General features: G+C 39.8%; 1 protein-coding gene across 2 annotated transcripts in view; it reads left to right on the top strand.

The window, feature by feature from the left end:
* The window catches only part of KIAA1217 (KIAA1217 ortholog), an 829,478-nt gene that overhangs the window by 160,935 nt on the left and 643,379 nt on the right, over positions 1-25,164 (top strand). Inside the window, exon 2 of one of the 2 annotated variants that reach the window (XM_044927454.2) lies at positions 23,754-23,854. The exons of the other annotated variant lie outside the window; for it this stretch is intronic. The gene's annotated coding sequence lies outside the window, so the exon portion shown is untranslated. The remainder of the gene's footprint in view (positions 1-23,753; positions 23,855-25,164) is intronic. 2 annotated transcript variants of the gene reach the window in all.

Below are 25,164 nucleotides of genomic sequence, written 5' to 3'. Positions count from 1 at the left end.
TGGGAAAAGTAATTGTAACAACCCCAAAGGCAGACCTAACTCATTCTTCTTAATAACTATGTAATACTTCATATTTTACATATTTTTAACAATATGATGTTCCATAATTTGTTTAGCCATCGGCATTTGATATTCAGGTTATTTTGGAGGTTTCTTTGTGGGGAAAGGTTACTACAAATAATGCTACACGTAACAATTATTTTGGGGTGTTTCCCACATGTCTCAAGTGGTAAAGAATCCACCTGCCAATCCAGGAGATTCGGGTTCAATCCCTGGGTCAGGAAGATCCCCTGGAGGAGGAAAAGGCAACCCACTCCAGTATTCTTTCTCGGATAATCCCATAGACAGAGGAACCTGGTGGGCTACAGTCCATGGGGTCACAAAGTGTTGGATATGACCGAGCATGCATGCACAATTATTTTACTAGATGTTATGGATTACTTTCTTAAACTTAGTACTCATGTTTTCACCAGTAAAGTGTGAGAGAAATTTTCTTTTTGCCTAGCCAGCACTGAGGATTAGTGTTCTTTGTAATTAGTGCCAGCCTGATAGATAAAATATGGCATCTCATGAACATTGAATTTGCATTTTCTAGACTGTTGGTGAAGTTGAGCATCATTTTCATTTATTAATTAACCATTTGGACTCTCTTTTGTGGATTATATTTTGAGGTTTAAATCAGATACTGTGTTCCTTTTTGTACTGATTTCTATGCTCTTTCCTTATCCGTTTATGTATTATAGAATTTAACTCTCAATCTCTCATGGAATTTGCAAATAATTTTTACATTCTCTTACTTGTCTTTTGACATCATAGAATCATTTATTGTTTCAAATGTTTTTCTTGAATTTCTTTTCCAATCAAAATTGCCTTTTCTTTATAGTTTTGGCAATTTCTTGTTGCTTAAGAACTCTGTTTCATTTTGTTATTAACATTTTAAACAGCTAAACCTTTATTTCATCTATTACTTATTTTTGTATGTGGTGTGGGATGAGGTCCAAATTTGCTTTCTCACAATGGTTAGTCAATGATGCCTGCAAAGTCTACTAAACCTTATTACATTTTAATTTAGTAGAGAAAGAACCAAACAAGCCATCCTTTCTCTTCTAAATTAAATACCATTTTTGTCACATGTCAATTTCCCGTGAAAAGTAGGATCTTTTTCTGGATACTGTATTGATCTATCTGTCTGCTCCTGTTGGTTTGACTAAAGAAACTTTAAAATAAGTTTTATAGCTGGTAAGACAAATCGATGACCTTCTCAGCCTCAAACTCAAGATGCTCTATTCCTCTTTATTATAATTCAAAATTTTCTTGGAGGCTAATTCTTCCATGTGAACATCAAATTATTTCACCCAGTTCCAAAAATTAAAGTAATAATAATAATCCTTACTCTACCAAACCAAACACACAACTCTCTAGGAGTCTACCTCCACCTTCAGTATATTGTATGTTATTTGAGGGAGAAACATTGCTGTCTTTATGAGAGTCAGTCATCCTGTCTCAATGAAATTTGCTTATTTGCTGAACTAATATCATAATGGTTGCTTCACGTTGATCAAGCCTCTGGGAAAATTTCCCCATTGGGCCTGGATGGGTTCTAGTTTATTGATTAAAAAGCACTAAAATGAAAGTAGGTAAACACTTAATAGAATAAATTTTATATTTTAGCCAGTTTCTATCTTTGCTAGATAAGGACCTAATATTTCCTGTCGCTATACCCACACTTTATTATTCCAAAGAGCAAGAAATCCCCTTCCTAATGCGAGCTCTGGTGGTCAAGGGGGTTGGTTTCATCTTGCTGGTTTCCTAGTGGCCACTGTCCTCTTAGCCCCAGGTGTATCCTCCTCTAGTGGGGGGGACCCAACCCCCCGGGAACCCCACACAGTCTTAGGAGGCAGGATGCCACGAGAGCTTCCCTGCTTTTCTCCCAATTCAGCCCACTCTGTTTCCAGACGTCTGTGCTCTGAGAACTGAGAGCCCTCATGCCACAGCTCAGAGGCAGCTCGGCAGCCTGGCAGGATGGAATGCTTGTTCTGCAGTCACAGTATGCCCTTCTGCGTGTTCCCTCATGCCCCTCTGGTTCAGGCTGTTTGTTTTTTTATTGCTTTTTACCCTTTCTCAATCCCCAAAATGCTTCCAGACCACATGGCTTTCTTTGTTGCTGGGAAGGCAGCCCAGATGGCTGGCTGCTCAGTTAATCCAGTCTTTGTAAAGGATGCAAAGATAGACCAGCAGACAGGCTGAACAAAGCCTGGGCAGAGACTTCCTTGACATCAGGGCACAGGGACATCCAATCTACTCCTCAAGTTGTGCCTGGGACTCTAGGAAGAGCAGGCAAGTGTATTTGCCCATGTCTCTGTCCTTGTCTGTAAATCTCTTTGTATGGGATTAAAAAAAACCAATCCATCTGTCACCAAGCCATGACTCTCCTAGCAATCTGGGTCAAGATGCAGTGGTTGGTTCATTGTTCCTTCTGAAGGTCAACATTTTCCAACATCTGCAGCCTAGATCTTGAGCAAATATGTGGCTTTCAACTCACTCAGGAGGGGAGGATTCTTCATTTCTCTATGCCCTATACCTAGGGCACATGGCAGGGCCTGAGCTATCTGTCCTCTTTATCAGCAAAGTTCCAGCTCTCAGCCTGTGGCATTCTCAGATGTTTGCAAAAGCACTTTATTGGCTGCAGTTGCTAATATTAATACAGAGTTATCACTTGATATCACAATTTGGGCCTACCTTTTCCATGCCTGTATTTGAATAGTATTTGAAAAAGTGTCTTCCTTTTGTAAGAACTAGAATTCTTTTATAAGAATAGACCTGTCCTAATGTCAATTTTCTGCCTGAATAAAAGTGAATGAATATTAAACATTGCTGCAGGCCACCTTGTCATCGGAATTAAAGACTCTGCTACAATAAGTAATTCTGTAAAGACACAAATTTTTGTCTAAGCAATACTCAGCCCAGAGTTTTTGTAAATACATTTTTCAGCCCAAAGTACATCTATTTGCAGCTTAAGGTATGACCATGAAATGTCAGATTTAGCATAAGTAGCATATATTTTGAAAGAGTGGTATAGTCACCCACCTGGTAAAAGGTGGTCCAGTGGCTAAATGGGGAATAGATGATTTTCCTAGTGAGAAGGTAGTATAAGTCCTGGAGGAAAAGTGAGTCACATCCAGAACTACTGAATAGATGTGCACTTGAATTACACCTTGGGCCTCCGCTGAAGGAAATGTGATGCGTTGTGTAGAAAGAACATTGGCCTCAGATCAGCAGACTTGGTTTCCAGTCAGTGGCAGTTTTGCTACTCAATAACTGTGTGACCTCAAGCAATTTATTTATGCTTTCTGAGCATCACTTTTATTGACTCCAAAAGGGAAGTATAAGGCTAGGTTGGAGTTCTCAGCCACGTTATTCTACACACTGGTCTGTCTCCATCAGTTCTGAGGTAAGTAATTTATTGCTGCTAGGAATGAAGTCCTGACATTTGCAAACAGTTTATTTGTGGAGTGCAGATAAGTTTAGCCCAGTGATGTCATTCTCACCAACTCACTTCTGAAATGGTTTCTTGACAGTGTGAGTTGTGGCCACCACACTGGTAAGATCAGTGCCAAGAACTTTACACGTGACCAGTTTCATTATTTATGTACCTATAAAACATTTCCAGGGATACCACTTGGCCCAAAGTTTCTGGATATCTGCTTTTCATAAAAACATTTTTGTCAATATTTTTCCAACATTCTGTCAATGTTTTGTCAACTGGGAAGAAATATTGTCTGTCAAAATACTGTGTTCTGGACACAGGTTGAAGAAGACAGTATTTCTTAAATATAGCCCACCCTGAGTGAACTGCTGGACTGGATTTCCCCTAGCACTCCTTCTGGTTACTACCTTCTTTGCAAAGGTAGTTACAGGTGAGGATATTCTCACATTGGGAGTGGGGTGGCTGAGGGAACAGATGCTGACTCCGTCCAGAGGTGGGAGTGATTCTGGAGGCAGAAGCATCTCTGGAACATTTCTATTGCTCTTTGATGATGCCTTTGCTACTGGCACACGGAGAGTGATTTCCTGGGGTTTGAGTACTTCAACTTTCAAATTCCATATTTTCATATTCTGAATTTTCTTTGCCCCAAGGCATTTAAAAAATTATTTATATATTTATTTATGGCTGCACTGGGTCTTCATCGAGGCTCACAGGCTTTCCCTAGTTGCAGTGAGTAGGGGCTACTCTTTCATTGCAGTGTGCAGGCTTCCTATTGCGGTGGTTTCTTTTGTTGTGGAGCAAGGGCTCTAAGGCTCACGGGCTCCGTAGTTGTGGCACATGGCATGTGGGATCTTCCCAGACCAGGGATTGGACCTATGTCCCCTCCATCGGCAGGTAAATTCCTAACCACTGGACCACAAGGAAAGTCCCCCAAAGCATCTTAACAAAAGTATATGATATGAATCCAGCTATAATGAATAGCTCTGTTTCCCCCCCACTCTTACCTGCCTCCTCCTACCAAACATAGGTACTTAAGGAAACACCAGGAAATGGATGAGGTGACACCAAGGAATGGTGATAATAGCCAGTGAGGACACAACCCAACTCTGTCAGGGCTTTCTAAAAAAAACTTGCTTTCTGTCTTATTATGCCAGTTTTAAATTTGAAGAAGCCAAGTATCAGTGGATAAAGTGACTAAGTTGCCATCACTGGAAATATTAACAGGTGGTGAAGGAACTGGGTGTTTTATTTAAATTGAGATATAGTTGATGTACAATATTACACAAGTTATGGGTGTTCAGTATAATGCTTCACAATTTTTAAAGGTTATATTCCATTTATAGTTATTATAAAATACTACCTATATTTCTTGTTTTGTTAAATATACACTTGTAGCTTATTTATTTTATACATAATGGTTTGTACTTCTTAATCCCCTATCCTTATCTTACCTCTCTCTTTCCACTTGTAACAACTAGTTTGTTCTCTATATCTGTAGTCTGTTCCTTGTTTTGGTTGTTGTTATATTCACAAATTTGTTGTATTTTTTAGATTCTACTTATAAGTGATATCATGCAGTATTTATCTTTCTCTGACTTACTTATTTCCCTTAGAATAATGCCCTTCAAGTCCATCTGTATTGCAGCAAAATTTCATTTTTTATGGCTGAGTAAAATTCCATTGTATATATAAACCACATCTTATTTATCCATTCATCTGTTGATGAACATTTCAGTTCAGTTTAGTTCAGTTCAGTCATGTCCGACTCTGCAACCCCATGGACTGCAGAATGTCAGGCCTCCTTATCCATCGCCAACTCCCAGAGTTTACTCAAACTCATGTCCGTTGAGTTAGTGATGCCATCCAACCATCTCATCCTCTGTTGTCCCCTTCTCTTCCTGCCTTCAATCTTTCCCAGCATCAGGGTCATTTCAAATGAATCAGTTCTTCACATCAGGTGGCCAAAGTATTGGAGTTTCAGCTTCAACATCAGTCCTTCCAATGAATATTCAGGACTGATTTCCTTTAGGATGGACTGGTTGGATCTCCTTGCAGTCCAAGGGACTGTCAAGATTCTTCTCCAACACCACAGTTCAAAAGCATCAATTCTTCGGCGCTCAGCTTTCTTTATAGTCCAACTGTCACATCCAAACATGACTACTGGAAAAACCATAGCTTTGACTAGACGGACCTTTGTTGGCAAAGTAATGTCTCTGCTTTTGAATATGCTGTCTAGATTGGTCATAACTTTCCTTCCAAGGAGTAAGCGTCTTTTAATTTCATGGCTGCAATCACCATCTGCAGTGATTTTGGAGCCCCAAAAATAAAGTCAGCTACTATTTCCACTGTTTCCCTATCTATTTGCCATGAAGTGATGGGACCAGATGCCATGATCTTCGTTTTCTGAATGTTGAGTTTTAAGCCAAGTTTTTCACTCTCCTCTTTTACTTTCATCAAGAGGCTCTTTAATTCTTCTTCACTTTCTGCCATAAGTTTGGTGTCATCTGCATATCTGAGGTTATTGATATTTCTCCCAGCAATCTTGATTCAAGCTTGTGCTTCATCCAGCCCAGCGTTTCTCATAATGTACTCTACATATAAGTTAAATAAGCAGGGTGACAATATACAGCCTTGACGTACTCCTTTTCCTATTTGGAACCAGTCTGTTGTTCCATATAGAGTTCTGACTGTTGCTTCTTGACCTGCATACAAATTTTTGAAGAGGCAGGTCAGGTGGTCTGGTATTCCCATCTCTTTAAGAATTTTCTAGAGTTTGTTGTGGTCCACATAGTCAAAGGCTTTGGCATAGTAGATATTTTGGCATAGTAGTAGATATTTTTCTGGTGATGAACATTTAGGTTGCTCTGTACCTTGGCAATCATATATAATGCTGCTGTGAACATTGGGGTGCATGCATCTTTTCAACTTAGTGTTTTTTTTTTTTTTTTGATTTTTCCAGATAAATACTCAGGAGTGAAATTTCTTGTCATATTTTTATTTTTAAATAAAAAAATAGCCAAGGAGAAATGTTGGAGAAACCAAGAACCTGGGATTTGAATGTAGGCTTCTTTGTATATAAAGCTACAATCTTGACTATTTTACATTGATTTCTGAATAATAATGTCACCTAATGGAAATGAATATGAAATACTTCTAAGAATTTTTTCTGAAAACATTATTTGTCCTACCTGTTTGAACTTTTTATCTGTAGTAGAGCATCATTTTCCAGTCAATGATTATTATCATTATAATTTTTTCAAGTACCAGGTTTTGAATATCTGTTGAAGAGTCATTTTCACTACTGCTTGAAACATATCAATACATTCCGCTTAGAAGGGACTGAGGGTCTCTACCTTTAAGCGCTGCTCTCAGGTGCTGATAACATTCCATCCTCAGACTCAGCCCCTTCAGTCCTAAGCCAAGCAGAGTGGGGTAGACCCTAAACCTGACTTTCTGGTGGGCAGGAAGACCTAGTAGGCTGTCAGCTTGATAGCCAATCAGAACCAAGCTTGAAAATGTAGCAGATATCCCCCCTACCAGCACTGGCGGTGCCATCTAGCTCTGGTCTTGCTTTCCTAAGACAGCTCTGGGAGCTGCAGATCCCTTCCCAACCCCCACAGGGGACCCACTGAAAGATGGACGTTCAGTTCAACCGCTCAGTTGCCTCCGGCTCTTTGCGACTGGCTCCACAGACTGCAGCACGCAAGGCTTCCCGGCCCATCACCAACTCCTGGAGCTTGCTCAAACTCATGTCCATCGAGTTGGTGATGCCATCCAACCACTGTGTCTTTATTCTTGCTTTTTAAGTCAAGTTCTTTGATGGGAACTTTGACCACTGAAAAACCATCAGTACAATTCAGCTCCCCTGCTTTGCGCACAGATTCTATCACTTATCCTCAATCATTGGCTACAATTAACCCAAGCATCTCTCCCTTCTATTCCGATCCCCCAAGTTGATCAGTTAAAAATTTGCCAATCTTTCTAAGAAGGGAAGGTTTGAATGACATTTTAGTTACCACTTCTTTAGTGCAAGGTCTTTTGAAGGCTCCAACCCTAACCTTGGGTTGTTAGGAAAATTCAATAACTGCTAATGAAAACTCAGTAGCAATCAATCAGTATTTGCTAATAACAGCAAGAGTGATGGTAAGCAGCAACATCAATATGTCATTTTCAATTTCCCACTTGAAATAACATGCATTGAGTGTTTCCATGGCAGGGACTGTGCTAGGCCCCAGGGATCAGTGACAGGTAAGCTGGATCATGTCCACAACCTCTGGCAGGTCCATTTGTGCCAGCAGCATGGTCTTCCTCTCCAATTTAATTCAGCTTTTCTGACAGGGTCAAATGATCTCTTTGGTGCAGGATCTTTATAAGATTACATTTGCCTATCTGGAGAGGAATTTAAAAAAAATAGTTCCCAAAATTTAATTCGGAAGAGATACTGCAAGTAGTATTTATTCGGATTTTTCCATAAGATGTTATGGAAAAACCTGAGCTAACATTCTGGCCAACCCAATATGTGGTCAGAAATTATAGGTGCCCCAGCCTGAGACTGTGTGATCTGGAAACACAAGAGGAGCCTGGGAAAGTGATCAGTGGTGCCTTCAAAGGTCAAGGCTTCACGGAGCAGATACAGAAAGAAGGCACTCCCAGAATAAACCTGAAAAGAATAAATGGATTTTCAAATATTGAGGAGAAATGGATAGGAAGTAAAAGAGGTGTAAACATTACCGCAAAGCCTCAGCTTGGAGGAGAGCAAGCTTGTTGTCATTTTCTTGAAAGCAGAAGCTGCAGGGCTGACCGCACTGTCTGCCTCGTGGGGACAGTTCCCCCAAAGACCGCCCCGCACCAGCCTTGCCAAGACTGCAAAGGGCTTCATTTGCCACCGCTGAAATATCTCCACCAGCTAGCATTCACATTAAGGGAAACAATTAGCAAGTTAATTATTTGGATTTTTTCCCCCTTGCTTTTGTTTTCAACACTGCTTTGCCTTGATTAGAAGCCTTAAACACTTCTACATGCTCACCGAGCTTGCTTCCTCTGTTCTCGAGGCAAGGTTTGTGAAAATAGAGCATTTCAGAAAAGTCAGCCAACTAAAGTGAGCATTTAATTTCTAATAACTGTACTCAGTGGACACACTTTATATGTTTATGTATATAATTAATTTTAGAATAGAAATAGATATGGAGATGGATTTCCAGTTGTTCTTCCTAGAGTTTTTCGTTGACTTTAAGTATTTTGAAGTCAGATTTCCAGCATTTTCAGAATGAAATAAACCCAGAATAAACAACTAAACAGCCTTCACTTACTGGTAAGTGAAGCACCAGTAAGTGACAAAAGACTGCTCCAAGCCCATGTATCTCACTCAAGTAAAAATTATGTAAAAAATAAAAAAACCACATGAGAAGTAGGATATTATACTAGAGGATATTGAGGTCAGAACAACACAGTAAAGGACGATAGTCTGGGGCCGTTAAATGTGGGGAGAAGTAACCTGCCACACCATAGCATCTTTCCAGAGCACTGCAGCTGGTAAGTGAAATAACTGCAACTCCTCCTGCAAGAATAATATCAGATTATGTTTAACAAACACTGAAAGAAAGAAACAGGGTCATGATTAATGTTCTTTATAAATAATTCCTTAAAAATAAGACCATTTTTCTGAGAGATGACTCTTAAAAGCATGTAATTTATCTTTTAAAATGAATTTACGTGGAATACCTCTTCTGTGAAGATGTTCTATGATGTGTTAGAATATATCATTGAGCATGCTGCATCCTCTCTTACTTGAAAGTTAGTTCTTATACTCGCAATTCTAAGATGGGACGAGGAGTCATAGGAAGGTGAATGAATTGAAGAAATGTTTGCATATTCCAGGTCTGATCCAAGACACCATCACCTCTTCCCAACTTACTGATCTTGTTCTAGACAAGCTTGGCCTGGAAGGTTGGAGGGAGAACATGCAGAGTCCCATTGCTGGTCTCTTTTGGTCCTCCAACCCATCTCTCTTTCTCACTGCTCAGAATGAAATTGAAAGTTAAAATATTCTTTGCCTAAGGTAAATGCAGATTACAAAATGCCAAACTTACACCATTGTAAGGCAAGAAAACATGAGTACACATGCAGTACGCTAGTCAAGTATTCCAGTTTTATGAACTAGCGCAGTCTAGTTCATTTGGACTTTGCATGCTGGCAGCAGTGAAAAGAAATAACTCCAGTCATTAAGTAAGCACTTACTGTATGCCAAGCACTGGACTTTATATGGTAAGAACAATCAAATACATACTTTACTTACATGGTAAGAAAACATGCAGTATTTATAGAATCATTTCTGTGATTCACCCAGACCTCTTTGCTATTTGCCATTAAGTCCCATTTGATTTTTACCCTGATTTTCATGGTTAGTTATCATAGCTCAAACTCCCAGCTTCTCCCACAAGTCTGCCATGAGCCATCATGAATCTATCAATCCCTCCTTGATGGTATTATGACATTTACCTCTTGATATGACATATGTTTTGTATTTTCTCAGTAAATCTGTCACTTCTTTTTATCTATATTCTGAATTCTCTCAGATGTCAGATGTCCCTTCATTACTCAGCTCATGAATCATGTGACCAGAGTTCTGGCTCTTTCTTTAGTTAATTTTGAGATCTTGATTTATTCGTTTAGCATCCCTTGACTTCAGTTTCCTCACCACTATGACAAAGTGGTCCTTAAGCTTCTACTGTCTTGACATGCCTAAAATTCTGTTATTTTATCATCCAGTTAATACCTTTATGATTCCTAATCTCTGCTCACATTTCTTTATCTAGAAGAGTGCTGTAGTAAATATATACCGGTATTTGGAGATCTTTTTTAAAACATTTGATGCTTGGCCTCCACTCCAGACCAGTTAAATCTGGGGGTGGAGTCTGACAACATATTTTCAACTTTGTTTCCAGTTAATTCAAATCTGTAGCCAGAATCAAGAACCCCTAGTCTTAAGTAAAGCATCCTGATTTTATCTTTGTTGTCTCCATTGGCCAATACTACAAATCTAGAATCCCTGTTTACAGAAGCAGGGAGCCAGGCATAGGAGGAAAGTAGGCAGCAGTAATAGAGGAGAGGTCATGCCTTTGAAAAATATGAAGGAACCATTATTTTCTAGGTTCAGAATATAATCCTTCAAAGGTATGGCTGGTGGAGTTCCAGGATAACCAAGAAAAGGAGTGGTTGATCTCCATTTTGACTTTTTCTATTTTTGAAATTAAGAAAATTCTATTTATAATAGCATCAAAAAGAATAAAATTATCAGGATCAAATTTAGCAATGTAAATGTAAGGTTTGTACACTGAAAAATAGAAATAATATTGAAAGAAAGAAGACACCCCAGTTTCCCAAGACATCCCTGGGTTGGAAGATGTAACATTTTTTTAAATGACAATACTCCCTAAGTTGATCTGCAGATTCAGTGCACTCTCTATCAGAATTCCAGCTGGGTTTTTGTAGAAACTGAAGAGCTGATGCTAAAAATTCATGCAAAAATTCAAGGTTTCCAGAACAGCAAAAACAATCTCGAAAAAGAGCAAAATCTGAGGACTCACATATCCCAATTTTAAGACTTCTACGGCCTGGTGTGCTGCGATTCGTGGGGTCGCAAAGAGTCGGACACGACTGAGCAACTGAACTGACAAACTATAGTAATCAAGATAGTAAAGTTAGACAGTAGATCAGTGTAACAGAATTAAGAATCCAGAAATAAATCCTTACATTTACAGCACTTTAACTTGTTCCAATGTTTCCCCCATGAAAACACACCTCCAGCTTTATAAGGCTCAGTGGTGGGTATGGAGTATATTCTGTGGATATGCTTTGGGGTCATTGTGGAATGGAGCTCTTCCACAAACAAGGGCACTCACACACCTGTTATAATTCAGGCCTGTGTCCCATCTCTCATAGCCTCTCCTTCATAAATTCCACTTCCTTGGAAAGCTACCTTGCAGTGATCGAATTGGAATCTACCATTCAGTGCTTTTTTATTTCTTGGCTTTGAAACATTTACCCTTCTTCCAATGGAAAAGAAATGGATTTAAAGAAATATGTACTTATATCTGAGACCAACATGAAATTCTACAACTATATTTGATGACAACAGCGAAGGGTGAGTTAGGAAGAGTTAGGTTTGGGGTAAGGGGCAGAGCAGTACAATAGAGACACCGATTTATGTGTCCCTTGTGTGGAAATTATTTTTTTAGTATTTATTTTACTTACTTGGCTGCATCGGGTCTTAGTTGTAGCATGTGGGATCTTCACTGAGGCATACTGGATCTTTTCATTGTGGCATGCAGGCTTTTCTCTAGTTGCAACACGCAGGCTTAGTTGCCCTGCAGCATGCCGGATCTTAGTTCTTGGACCAGGGATTGAACTTGCATCCCTTGCACTGAAAGGTGGATTCTTTTTTTTTTTTTTTTTTGGAAGGAGTATTAACCACTGGACCACCAGGGAAGTCCCCAGCATGGAAGTTATACCCTGCCACTAAGTGATTAGATCATGCCAACTTCTCTTTAGCTTTTCAACGTTGTCCATTCCCAGAACTGTGCAATGGGACAAGGTCAAATCTAAGGTTCCTTTTAGCATCAGGTGCCATAGTTTTAAGCTTATGTGTCACCAGCTGCACTTTCTTTAGCTAACAAATGGATCATCTGTCTAATTTTCCTCTTTGAGTGAGTGAAAGTTGCTTAGTCATGTCCAGCTCTTTGCAACCCCATGGACTGTAGTCCACCAGGCTCCTCTGTCCATGGAATCTTCTAGGCAAGAATACTGGAATGGGTTGTCATTCGCTTCTCCAGGGGATCTTCCCGCCCCAAGGATCGACCCTGGGTCTCCTGCATTGCAGGCAGATTCTTTATCATCTGAGTCACTGGGGAGGCCCTAGTTTTCCTCTCTAAGTGATATGAAGTTTCTAAGACTTTTATTAGATGTGATCATATGTAAGGCAGAGAGCCCAGGGGCCCTCTCCTCCGTAGCAGGCATTAGACCAAACGATGTAATAAGCCTCAGCTGTATCACTACAGCCTGTTTGATTCTTCACTTTACTTTTATATAAACTTTTATATCTATGGGAGAATATTTGTTTTTTTTATGTGTCCTATTGTGTGAAATGATATTTATTATTTTTAACATTTCTAGGACAGTTTCCTTGAACTCTTAGCCTAATGTTTTCCATTCATCAGCAAAACTCTTTCTATAGCTAGAAATAATGAATATTGGAAAAGTGAGACAACTCCATAATTGACATGTTTATATTAACAGTGTGTATGTATGCTTCAGTATCTCGAGAAGTTAATATATTTTTGCCTAAAGTAATTACAGTCTTTCTAGAAGTATATGGATAGCTTTTAGTGAGCCATAGATCTTCTACCCCATCAGATATGCACAATGGTCTTTAAAAATTAGGAAGCTAATTCTCCTTGATAGCTTCTGAATAAATGTTCACTCTCAAAGGCTTTAACATTAGATATAAATTGACACTTGAATATCAAATAGGCTTTAAGAATCTCTCTTCTTGCTTCACTAGCATCATTTTGTCAGATGCCAGATAAACACAGGTGTATAAAAGATTCATGTTGTGATGCAATATTCCTGATAGAGAGGTTTGCAGACACAGTGAAATCTTGATTTGTGGTGACATAAAGGCATCCGGTTTCCACTGTTTCTTGTCAAGCTCCCGCAGAGGCACCATGGCAGCCAGATTGCCGGGGGCACTGGTTCAACTGCATCTACAGAGAGTGCAGAGAAGTTACTGCTAACAAAGATGCGAACCGTCTCAGCAAAGAAGGGCAAGTGCCCTCTGCTTTCTTCCTGGCAGGAAAGCTCTAAAACAAGAAGACTGACTAATGAGACAACTTGGCTCCAAGCAGCGTGAGACACTGAGTCAGATCACAGCAAGAAAAATCCAGACATGATTTATATTGAACTGACATACTCTTCACATTCAGCTCTTTGTGGGGGGAGGCACACTTACGTGCCAGAATGTTTTAATCGGTGTCACCAAACTCAGTGGATAGCATCCAGAGGTGGGGTTCCAGGTGCAGCTGGGGTCAGCTCTTCCTTCTTGCTTAAAACGATTGCACTATATTTTCTCTTGATTTTCACTTATATAATTTTTTTTTCCAGAGGAGTTTGTTTGCTATGATATAAAAAATTCAGACATTCATTCAACAAATATTTACATTTGTGTTTGAGGCTCTGTGTCAGAGACTGGGCTTTCTTGAGTCTGTATGCTAAGGGAGAGACAGAATTAATAAACAAATAAGTAAAAGATGTGATGTGCCAGGTTGTGGTAAATACAGTGAAGTTAAATAAAGCAGAGTTCGGATAGGGCTTGCGGTGTGACAAAAGGTGTGATCAGGGAAGCAAAGGAGGTAAGGAGCAAGTTATGTGCCTGTCTGGGGAAAAGTGATGGGGGAGAGGAGTGGTTAGAGGCTTGTGCAAAGAGCCGAGTATGAAATATACATAAGGAGAATGAGTAAGTCAGTGGGCGAGGGAATTGCAGAATTGACTGGCAGTTGAAGGATTACAGGTTTGGGGGGAGATAAGCAACATGGTGATGTATGTGTTTTCCAGCCACATTCAGCTGCTTGTGAATTCACCCAGGGTGGAATCTGCCACGTGAACAAGGTAGAGGAAGGAGCCACAGAGCTGAAGCTACAAGGTCTGCGTGCGACAGAGAGAGAACACGGCGGGATGGTGGGGTGGTGCCGTATATGAAAAGGTGGTAGGAATCATGGGTTGATGATCTATATGGGGTCAAATATTGCTAAAGACATGGAGCTAGTAGTTCATTATGACATGAAACTATTGTCTCTTTTGATGAAAGATAAGCACATTCATCACAAATCTGATTTCACTTTGAATCTATTTAATTAAGTTTTCAACCATTAAAGTTCGTTAAACGATGCAAAAAGGACTACAGCTTTGAACATTAGTATGCATTCTTTCACTTACAATTATGAAAGGAATATATTAATGCATAATCTAAAAACAATTAGTGATTGCTAGAATACATCTCAGTAATCTGCCTCTTGTAAAGTAATAAATTGCCAAAGACAGAATTTAACTATCCTGAGAACTTTTAAAATATTTATGCTTCCTTGTAACCCTAATGGTTTGGGGAAATGATGACAAACAACATAAATCTCTCCTCCTATTCTGCAAATCATTTTAATTTGTCTAAATTGCTGAAAAGGGATTTACTGTGGTTAAGAAACACTTTTCAAAAATCTAATTGATGAAAGTACATTATATAAGACTGATGCTTAAAGAATGCTTGACTTTGATAAGATTATGTCCATTACACTTCAGAATTGATCTGTGTGAATGCAAGTTTAGCCACCCTACAGTCTAATCCAGTGATCTTTCCCTCCACTGACTGTAGGGGGCATCTAGGATACCTTGGCCCATGCCCACTTCTGTGGATGAGAAGTATCATTTTCCTCTCGCATGAGGACCTAGCCTAGTGGGCTCACGTGCAGCTAGCTGTCTCCTCTCACTCAGCCTTGCAGCCAGGTCACTTGCCACCATTTCTGTTTTGACAGCCCAGCCTTCTGTTCTGATGTCTGATGCTGTAGCCTTCCCCATCCACTAACCAAGATAAAATCACATCCCAGATGTGATGGGCAACATAAACTTGTATGATTTATTCAGGTTGTGTGTGTGCATGTCCTCAGTCATGTCTGACTCTTTGTGACCCTATGGACTGTAACCTGCCAGGTTCCTCTGTCCATGGGATTCTCCAGGCAAGAATACTGGAGCAGTTGCCACTTCCTTCTCCAGGGGATCTTCCCGACCCAGGGATCAAACTCAAGTCTCTTGCATCTCCTGCACTGGCAGACAGGTGCTTTACCAGCTGAGCCAACGGGGAATCCTGTTATTTGGGATAAAATACAGATTCCAATTCTGCAAAATGGAAAACCTCTTTCTGTTCTCTTAAAGTCTTATTACTTTCACTAGCTTCAAAGTCAGACAAAAATTTCAAATACATTTAAAATCCACCAAAGCACATACCAAAAATCCCAGTGTTGACGTTTACCAAATTCCTGGTTAGGATGAGATGACTCCATATTGACTTCTGTTTCTCAATTTGGGAAACTTGTGGTCTCAGTCTTTCCTCACACTCAATCTCTTGGTCCTTACCAGTGACAGGCATTCAAGGTCAGATTCAAAGTATTCACTGTTGTTCTCACAGTTCTCAAATCTAGATCCACCAGCCATTGTCTCACCTTTATATGAGTCTGGAGCCTGAGTAAACCTAGTAAGGTGGCTCTGTGCTGCATGCTAAGCCACTTTAGTCGTGTCTGACTCTGTGCAACCCTATGGACTATATGTAGCCCACCAGGCTCCTCTGTCCATGGGGTTCTCCAGGCAAGAATACTGGTGTGGGTTGCCATGCCTGGCTCCAGGGGATCTTCCCAACTCAGGGATCAAACCCACGTCTCATACATCTCCTGCATTGGCAGGTGGGTTTTTACCACTAGCACCACCTGGAAAGCCCATGGTGGCTCTGGGTTCACCTACAAATCCAGTCCTGTACTTGAACTTCTACCTTGAACTACTATCAGATCTTTGACAAAAGTAGTATATTATCTCGGAGAAGGCAATGGCACCCCACTTCAGTACTCTTGCCTGGAAAATCCCATGGACGGAGGAGCCTGGTGGGCTGCAGTCCATGGGGTCACTAAGAGTCAGACATGACTGAAGCGACTTCACTTTCACTTTTCACTTTCATGCATTGGAGAAGGAAATGGCAACCCACTCCAGTGTTCTTGCCTGGAGAATCCCAGGGATGGGGGAGCCTGGTGGGCTTCCGTCTATGGGGTCGCACAGAGTCAGACACGACTGAAGCGACTTAGCAGCAGTAGCAGTAGCAGCAGTATATTATCTGCACACAGCATATAATGCTATGAGAGTTGGCTGTCTAGAGCTTTTCTGTTTGAATCACCTTAGAAGAAAACCGTAGCAAGTCCTCTGTTTTCACATATAATGTGTTCCTGAAGATGCCAAATGTAAGAAAATTGAAAAATAGACTTATACATTAAAAGGAATTTCTATTTCTATAGAAATTTTAAAAAATTAAGTCCCTAATCATATTTTTCCTATAATCTTCAATGATATAGTTTTACCATTCAGGAAGTATTCTTAAATTTTTTCTTTCTTCATAATTAAACATACATTTTCTTAGTTCTAATAAGCATTCAGTTGAGGCTAGAGATTTGCTATTTTATTAAATAATCTATATTCCTTATCAGTAGTATCAGAGCTTTTGTTCTGTCTTCCCTTCATTCCTATAAGATAATCAGGATAAAATGTAATATCACATTCACATTCTCAGATAAACTTCACTGGGGACTTGCCTAATGGTCCAGTGGTTTAGACTCTGAGTTTCCACTGCAAGGAGCACAGATTTGATCCCTAGTTGGGGAACTTAAGTCCTCAATGCTGGGCAGCTCGGCCAAAAAAGTAAAAAAAAATAAATCAAGTAAACGTCACTAAGCACATGAAGATAGCAATGTCTCGAACCAGAGTCATTGTACATCAGAGATTGCCATTAGGCAATGTTTCAGGAGGCTTATGCATCCATAGATATCAAAGTATGGCTGTTCAGATGACCTATGATATGTAGTCCATAGTTCCATGAAAACCAGACATATCACTGCCAAAGAGGAGCTACTTACTACATTCGCAAAGCAGGCGCCATGAAAGGGGAAGAAGAAAGCATTGAAGGGGAGCTAGGACACATTGGCTGATGGGGGTGGAGAAGGAGGGTGCAGGGTGCCCCAAATTCACCTTGCCTATCCATTGAATGGTGGTTAGGAATCATCATTCAATGCTCCCTTGCATTTGATGTATGTTCTGTTTTGTTTTGCATGGAATAGCATCTGGGAATAATTTATTCTCATCTTATTGATTTTCCTTGATTGATTGATTTGTGATTGGGAAAACAACTGTCACCTTCATTAAAAAGAAACAAAACCTGAACTTAAGTCTGTGTTCACCACTGAAGGCAGCAAATGGTTTCACTGGGAGTTATTCCCAACAATGATTCTTGTGTTAAGTATTAAGGGCTGGAATATCTTCTAATTCACTTTCTAAATTCACTAATTCACTAAACTAAATGTGTTTATAAATTCTTTCTTTGTGAGGCCTTGTATAGACTGGAAAATATATGTGTGATTCCTCATGAAAGTAGGTTAAGAATGAAAAACTGTAGCTAATGCCACAATTAATGGATTAATTAGAAAATAATTCAGAAGGCTTGGGCAGAGATAATGAGACTGAGTGACTTTAAATTGTGGTGGAAGAGTTTTCACTTTTACAGTGGACTCTGCCAGAGGGATAAGCCATCTGACACTTGAACCTAGAGTGTTTTAGTTAGAGTAATACCTGCTTTCAGCTCATGCTCCATTTTTCAGAAAACAAATCAAAGGATCAAAAAGGGAAGATATATTCCTTGAGGTATTATGGTTGCTGCAGTCAGCCAACCAAGGACTTCCCTGGTGGTCCAGTAAGACCACAGTAAGACACAGTAAGACCCTGTGCTTCCAGTGCAGGGAGCCTGGGCTCAACCCCTGGTCAGGGAGCTAAATCCCGCACACTGCGACTCAGAGTTCACATGCTGAGACTGAAGATCCTGTGTGCCACTGTGAAGATCGAAGATCCCCAGTGCTGCAACCAAGACCTGGCGCAGTCAAATAAATAAATATATTTTTAAAAGAGCCATCCAGTTAATCTTATGCTTATTGAAATCATAATTTCTTGAGCTGAGTGAAATTGTGATGAAACATTGGCTAGATCTAGCCAATACCTTAACTTACTCTTGACTTTAAGCAAATAATCTACAGGAGAGGCTTGAACCTAGGCAATATTTCAGATCCTAGTTTTCAAAATTTAAATTGTGAAGAATAAAAAGTAGTATGTAAACAAGATATTTTTGCTTTAAAAATGAAATTTAATTTAAAAACATAGTGTTATTTTTAAAATTTTATTATACTGAGTGTTGGTTGCTGTATACAAATATATATATATCAGTATGCTTTTCTTACTCCTTGTTGATTACAAGCATGAAAGTGAACTCAGTTGTGTCTGACTCTTTGTGACCCCATGGACTGTAGCCTGCCAGGCTCCTCTGTCCATGGAATTCTCCAGGCAAGATTACTGGAGTAGGTTGCCATTCCCTTCAACAGGCATACCTCACACTTCCCTTTATTGCACTTTGCACATACTGCATTTTTTTTACAAGTTGAAGATTTGTGGCAATCCTACATCCAGCAAGCCCATCAGGACCATTTTCCAACAGCATTTTCTCACTTTCTGTCTTTTGTGTCCTATTTTGGTAATTCTCAAAATATTTCAAACTTTTTCATTATTATTACATTTGTTATGGTGATCTGTCATCAGTGATCTTTGATGTTACAATTATGAAAAACATTACTACTCACTGAAAGCTCAGATGATGACTAGGATTCTTTAGCAATAAAGTATTTTAAAATTAATGTATGAACCTTATTTTTTTAGACATAATCACACACTTAATAGTATAGTGTAAACATAGTTTTTATGTGCAAAAATTCATGTGACCAGCTTCCTTTATTAGCATTTATTTTTATTTTATTTATTTGGCTGTGCTGCGTCTTAGTTGTGGCATGTAAACTGTTAGTTGCAGCATGAGAGATCTAGTCCCTGACCAGGGGTTGAACCCAGGCCCCTTGCATTAGGAGCACAGATTCTTAGACTGGACCACCAAGGAAGTCCTGAGACCAGCTTTATTGTGATATGTGCTTTATTGCCATGGCTTACAATGTCTTCGAAGGTATGCTGTAAGCTGAAAGTGTGCTCTGTGGATGCCCAGAGACACCTGAGCCCTAGAAACATGCCAGCAACAGAAAAGGGAGCTTTGCTGTCGGTCTGGTGACCTCCCTCTTTTCCCTTCTTGGAGCTGCAAGCAGGCAAGCCGTAGCCTGAACTCTTGTCATCTTTGACACCAATTTAGCCTGGTAATACTCAGTCAGTGCAATAGTCTCAGAGACAAATGATTTTTCAAGGTGGTGAGGCCTCTTTTTCACCAGTTCAGTTCAGTTCAGTTGCTCAGTCGTGTCCGACTCTGCGACCCCATGAATCGGAGCACGCCAGGCCTCCCTGTCCATCACCAACTCCCGGAGTTCACTCAAAACTCACGTCCATTGAGTTGGTGATGCCATCCAGACATCTCATCCTCTGTCATCCCCTTTTCCTCCTGGCCCCAATCCCTCCCAGCATCAGGGTCTTTTCCAATGAGTCAACTCTTTGTATGAGGTAGCCAAAGTATTGGAGTTTCAGCTTCAGCATCAGTCCTTCCAATGAACACCCAGGACTGATCTCCTTTAGGATGGACTGGTTGGATCTCCTTGCAGTCCAAGGGACTCTCAAGTAGCCAGACTGTAATCCAGGGGATAGTGAAATTCAGTCACTGTAATACATAATCTCTTGCTTTTCCAGTTGCCTCTCTTATTATCCTACCACAGGCACTGAAACGTGGTGGAATTAGAGGAATTATTCCAGCAGATTGGCCCTTGGCTGCAGGCTTCAGGATTGTTCCAAGGAACTCATGTGTCGCATCCTGTTCTTGGGATGCGGGTCTGGCACCCGCAGAGGGTCTGGCACCTGCTGGCTTCCCCAGAATGCTAATGATCTTAGGGCTCTACAGTTACTAATTCCTGGGTGGCTCAGCCGTAAAGTATCTACCTGCAATTCAGAAGACGCAGGAGATCCCAGTGCGATCCCTGGGTCAGGAAGATCCACTGGAGGAGGGCATGGCAACCCACTCCAGTATTCTCACCTGGAGAATCCCATGGACAGAGGAGCCTGGGGGATCGCAAAGAGTCGGACATGACTGAAGCAACTGAGCACACATGCACAGCTCCTGGCAGATCAACTGGAAACAGCACTGTTGGGGATGGGTCACGTGTGCCACCTCTCCCTCTCTTCTCCGTCTCTTGTGACCCCACACTGTCCTCTCCTGGCTGCTTAAATGGCTGCATTTGGCAGGAAGCATTTCTACTTCTTCCAGCCAAAAAAACTGGATGTTGTTTGAGTTTTATACTTCACGGTGCATTATTACGAAGTACCTAAGCTGAGATCTCCAGATGGGAATAGTGATGGAGAATATATTTAATCTTTAAAAAAATATATGTATTTAATTTTGGCTGTGCTGGTCTTCACTGCTGCATTCAGACTTTTCTCTAGTTATGGCAAGCCGGGGCTACTCCCTAATTTCTGTGTGCAGGCTTCTCATTGTGGCGGCTTCTCTTGTTGCAGAGCCTAGGTACTAGGATGAGTGGGCTTCAGTAGTTGTGGCATGTGGGCTTGGTTGCCCTATGTCATGTGGGATCTTCTTGGATCAGGGATCAAACCAGGGTCCCCTGCAATGCAAGGCAGACTCCTAACCACTGGACCACCAGGGAAGTCCGATGGAGAGTAGATTTGAAGATGAGGGACTTCACCAAGGGCGAGTTGCATTGGAAACAATATAGGGGACAACTTTGGAATGATAAATGCATCTCTCAAATTTCTCAGCTCGTTTATAGACTTGACCTCCACATATTCAGGAAGAATGTCTTGTTGATCTTTGTATCTTCAACACATAGTCCTGTGTTTGGCACTTAGGAGGTACTTGATAAACATTTGATGCACTGAACAAAACACAGACACACAGTTGAGCCAGGGATGGTGATCAGTTAGTGACTGAGTACATTTGATGAAGGTGCATTGGGAAAAGGAAGGACATAGAATTTTCTTCTTACCTTTGGTTTCATACCCAAATCTCTGTCCTCTGTACCCCTATTTGAAGCTGTGTGCTTATATAAGTCATTTGTGAAATCAGTTCTAATTGGAGCTGCTTTCAAGTCACTGAAATACTAACAATTGTAGTACCCACAAGCAGTGTATTATTTGTGGAATTTGGGTGCCCAGACAAGATAGTTATTCCCCATAGTCTCTTCAACAAATGTGGAGCATTTTCCTGCTATTTGAAATGTAATGATGTGTGTTTCTGATCCCAGTCTGATTATGATAGTGTTGATCGTGCCTTTAGTGGCGAAGGTGGCTGCAGGGTCTGAACTTGTTACTAGATAAATCATTATCCTGAGGTTGACCTCTGTTATCATCTATCTAACCTTTACAAAGAGTGAAAAAAAAAAAAAAAAAAGGAAAATCTGATGCTCCAGTAGTAAGCTTCTCTGATTTCCAGCAGCCCTGAGTACCATGTATCACTCTTATTGCTAACTTTGCGGATGTCAACATGGATGTCTTCCTATTTCGATCAGAAAACAAGGTTTTCCTGAAACACATTTCTTTGAAAATCTGATGTCTTGTTCATTCATTCAAAAGGATTGGCACCAGTGGACATGTGGATATGTTTGCCTGACCCTACCAGTGAGTTGCTTTTTCCTCAAAGCCCTTTCTAAACACACAGCTCTGTGTTGAGCCTGCCTCAGGAGAGCGATTGTGGAAGCAGCCAGATCAGTCAGAGGCCAACATGCGCGTGCAGTTTAGAGGTTCAGAATGAGAAATCTGCTGGGCTTTGGTCAATTCATTTCATTTGTAACACGTTCACTAGGGGGCAGCAGTGAGCAGTCTTGTGTGTTCCTTAGGTTGAAGCTATCAATCACCAAGAGCCAAGCAACTGATTTAAACCAAGGAGAGCTGAATGAACAGTAGAGACACAAAGTTTAGATTCAGTTTCGTTTTCTGTATTCATTTCTGAAAAGACAGGCCTTCTGTTGCTAATGTAACTTCTTTGAGGTTAGGTGGTTAGGATCTTTATTATAGTTTAAATTTTTTCTTCTTCCCCCAAAATGTGATTTAATAATAGATTGCTAATGCTAGGACTTAACCTTCTTAACTTTAAAAGAAAAATTTTAAAGGAATAACTGAAATGTTATGAATTTTGAATTTTGGACTCAAATTCCTCAACTGGTGTACCATCAGAGAAGACATTTCCCCATGTCTTATCTTGTAAATTTACTAAGAAATTTGAAGCCCTTCTTAATTTCACCTTTATAATTAAAATACTTTGGGCTATATTTATTTGTTAGAGAAATAGACTGAGACAGGAATTCTAGATTTTAGATTTGGTATTGCCATTGTCTTACTTTCTTATCCTGTGGATATAATTTAAACCCTTTTAGTCTATTTCCCCAGTTGTAAAAAATAAAAGGGTAAAAATAACTTATACCATTATTTGATAAACATATCTAGTAAACTATGTCAGAGTATTTCCAAAAAATGTAAAGTGTTATGTAAGTGCTTCTGTTTAGACAAGATATGGATGCAGAAAATAGACTCTATACTTGCTAGGGGGTGGTATTCATTTTTAATCTCAAAATCAGAGTCCTTTGAAATTTTTCCATTAGTGATGGTCTTAGAGTTGTTTTAAGAAAAAAAAAGTAAAGAAAGAAACAGCTATAGGCAACCATTAGGATGAGTTAGAATCAGTGTCTGAAGAATGTGAATCTTTTCTCGTCTGTCCTGAGGGATCAATATCTAGAGTCACACAAGAGGAACAAAATTATATCTGTGAATACAAGCCAGTCCTGAAATCAGGCTGTAAAAGTACTCATTTTTAGTTATCTTTTCATATCATATTTTCTTGGCTTCTTTTAAATAAAAATCTACCTTATTGGGTTTCTATGAAGATCCAGATGTGACTGGCCTCTAACATCCTGAAATAGGGACTTCCCTGGTGATCCAGTGGTTAAGACTCCATGATGTCAATGCAGGGGATGGGAGTTCAGTTGCTGGTCGGGGAACTAAGATCCCACATGCTGGGCAGCATGGCCAGAAGATTAAAAAAGAAAAAAAGAACCTAAAATATGAAAATAAGTGAGAATTTTTTCCTATGACTTGGATTCCCTTGATTTTGGGGAAACCCAAAGTAAACGGTGTCTGGTGAACATCTCTTATCTGTCTCCCTTGTGAAGTGGTTCTCTTTGAAATGTCATGTAAGTTACATTAATTCTAAAGTTTTGGTGCCCTTTTTAAGGATTTCTTCATAGGCAAGATTGTTGTTCTCTGTAATAGAGAAATATTTGCAGTATCTCTTTACCAGAATTTTACATCTGCAAAACAGAATACAATAACATTTGAAGCTGCTTTTGTGTAGCTTTCCAGACATTTCCACCTCTGACATAGAATGTCCAAGACATGTTCAGGAAACAGGTTACTAAACATCTGTTACTTGTTTTACCAGGCTCCCAACTTTGGGCGTTAAACCTGGGGACCAAATTGCAGAACTTTAACGCTAATGTGACCTCATTCAGTAACCATCATAGAAGCATACCAGGATTGAAGGTAGGGAGACATTTGCCTGCCCTGCTTCCCTCTAACCCCCAGCCCCTCCCTGCTCTGATTCATGGTCTCCGGCCACCCCCCACAGGCTATTTCTAGGCGGAAATAAGTGGGGTATTGAATAGATAGTTATACATGTGATTATGCATATGAAATCATCTGTGTGAATTATGGACATTAGAGTGGTTTACAGTTTGGAGCTATGGTGTCTAAAGCTACTCTGAATTTTCAGCAGAAGCTATGGCGTTGACGTATATTTTAAATCTCTTTCTTGAATTCTCTTGTTCACAGAGTACGTGCATATATAACTTTACAGGAAATTACTGAATTATTTCTAAGTGATGGGACCATTTTATACTCCCACCTGTAACATGTGAGAGTTCAGTTGTTTTACATTCTTGTCGATACTTGGTACTGTCAGGCTTTTTGATTATAGACATTCTAATGAGTGTGTCATTAGTATGTAATTGTGGCTTTTACCTTGCATTTCCTGATGACTAATGTTGATGAGCACCTTTCATGGGTCGTTTCCCATTTACATACCTTCTTTTGTGCACTGTCTCTTATCTTTTTCCATTTACCAGATTGTCTTCAAGAGTTTATGCCAGATTGATATTACTTTTTTCATTAAATGTTTGACAGAATCCATCAAGGAAGTTATCTGGGCATAAAGTTTTCTTTGTGAAAGTTTTTTGATTATGGATTCACATTCTTCAATAGATAAGGAGTCATTCAGATTTTTTTGTTTCCTCTTGAGGTAATATTTTGGTAATTATGATATCAGTAATTTATGTTTTTTCTCATTTTTCCATAATTAGTCTTGCTAAGACTTTATCATTTTTTATAATCTTTTCAAAGATGAAATGTTTGTCTGTATTCTATTTTCTTTGTGTTGATCTGTGCTCTTGTATTTAGTATTTTTTTCTTTCTATTCACTTTGGGATTAATTTGATTTTCCTTACCTAAATTCTTAAGGTTGACATGTAGATAAGAGATTTTAAATCTTTCTCTTTTTAAAGTTTTGTCAGAGTTATAAACTTTTCTCTGAGCATTATACTGGCATCACGGACTCGATGGGCATGGGTTTGGGTGGACTCCGGGAGTTGGTGATGGACAGGAAGGACTGGCGTGCTGCGATTTATGGGGCCACAGTCGGACAGGACTGAGCGACTGAACTGAACTGAAATGAACTGTAGCATTATACCTATCTTTTGCATATTCTGATATGTTGTGTTTTATTATCATTAATTTTGAAAGGTTTTCTGGTTTATATTTAACTCCTTTAATATGTAGATTATTTTAAGTTGTATTGT

The sequence above is a fragment of the Bubalus bubalis genome, chromosome 14, assembly GCF_019923935.1.
Source record: "Bubalus bubalis isolate 160015118507 breed Murrah chromosome 14, NDDB_SH_1, whole genome shotgun sequence".
Taxonomy (NCBI): domain Eukaryota; kingdom Metazoa; phylum Chordata; class Mammalia; order Artiodactyla; family Bovidae; genus Bubalus; species Bubalus bubalis.
This window is presented reverse-complemented; position numbering and strand designations above follow the sequence as displayed.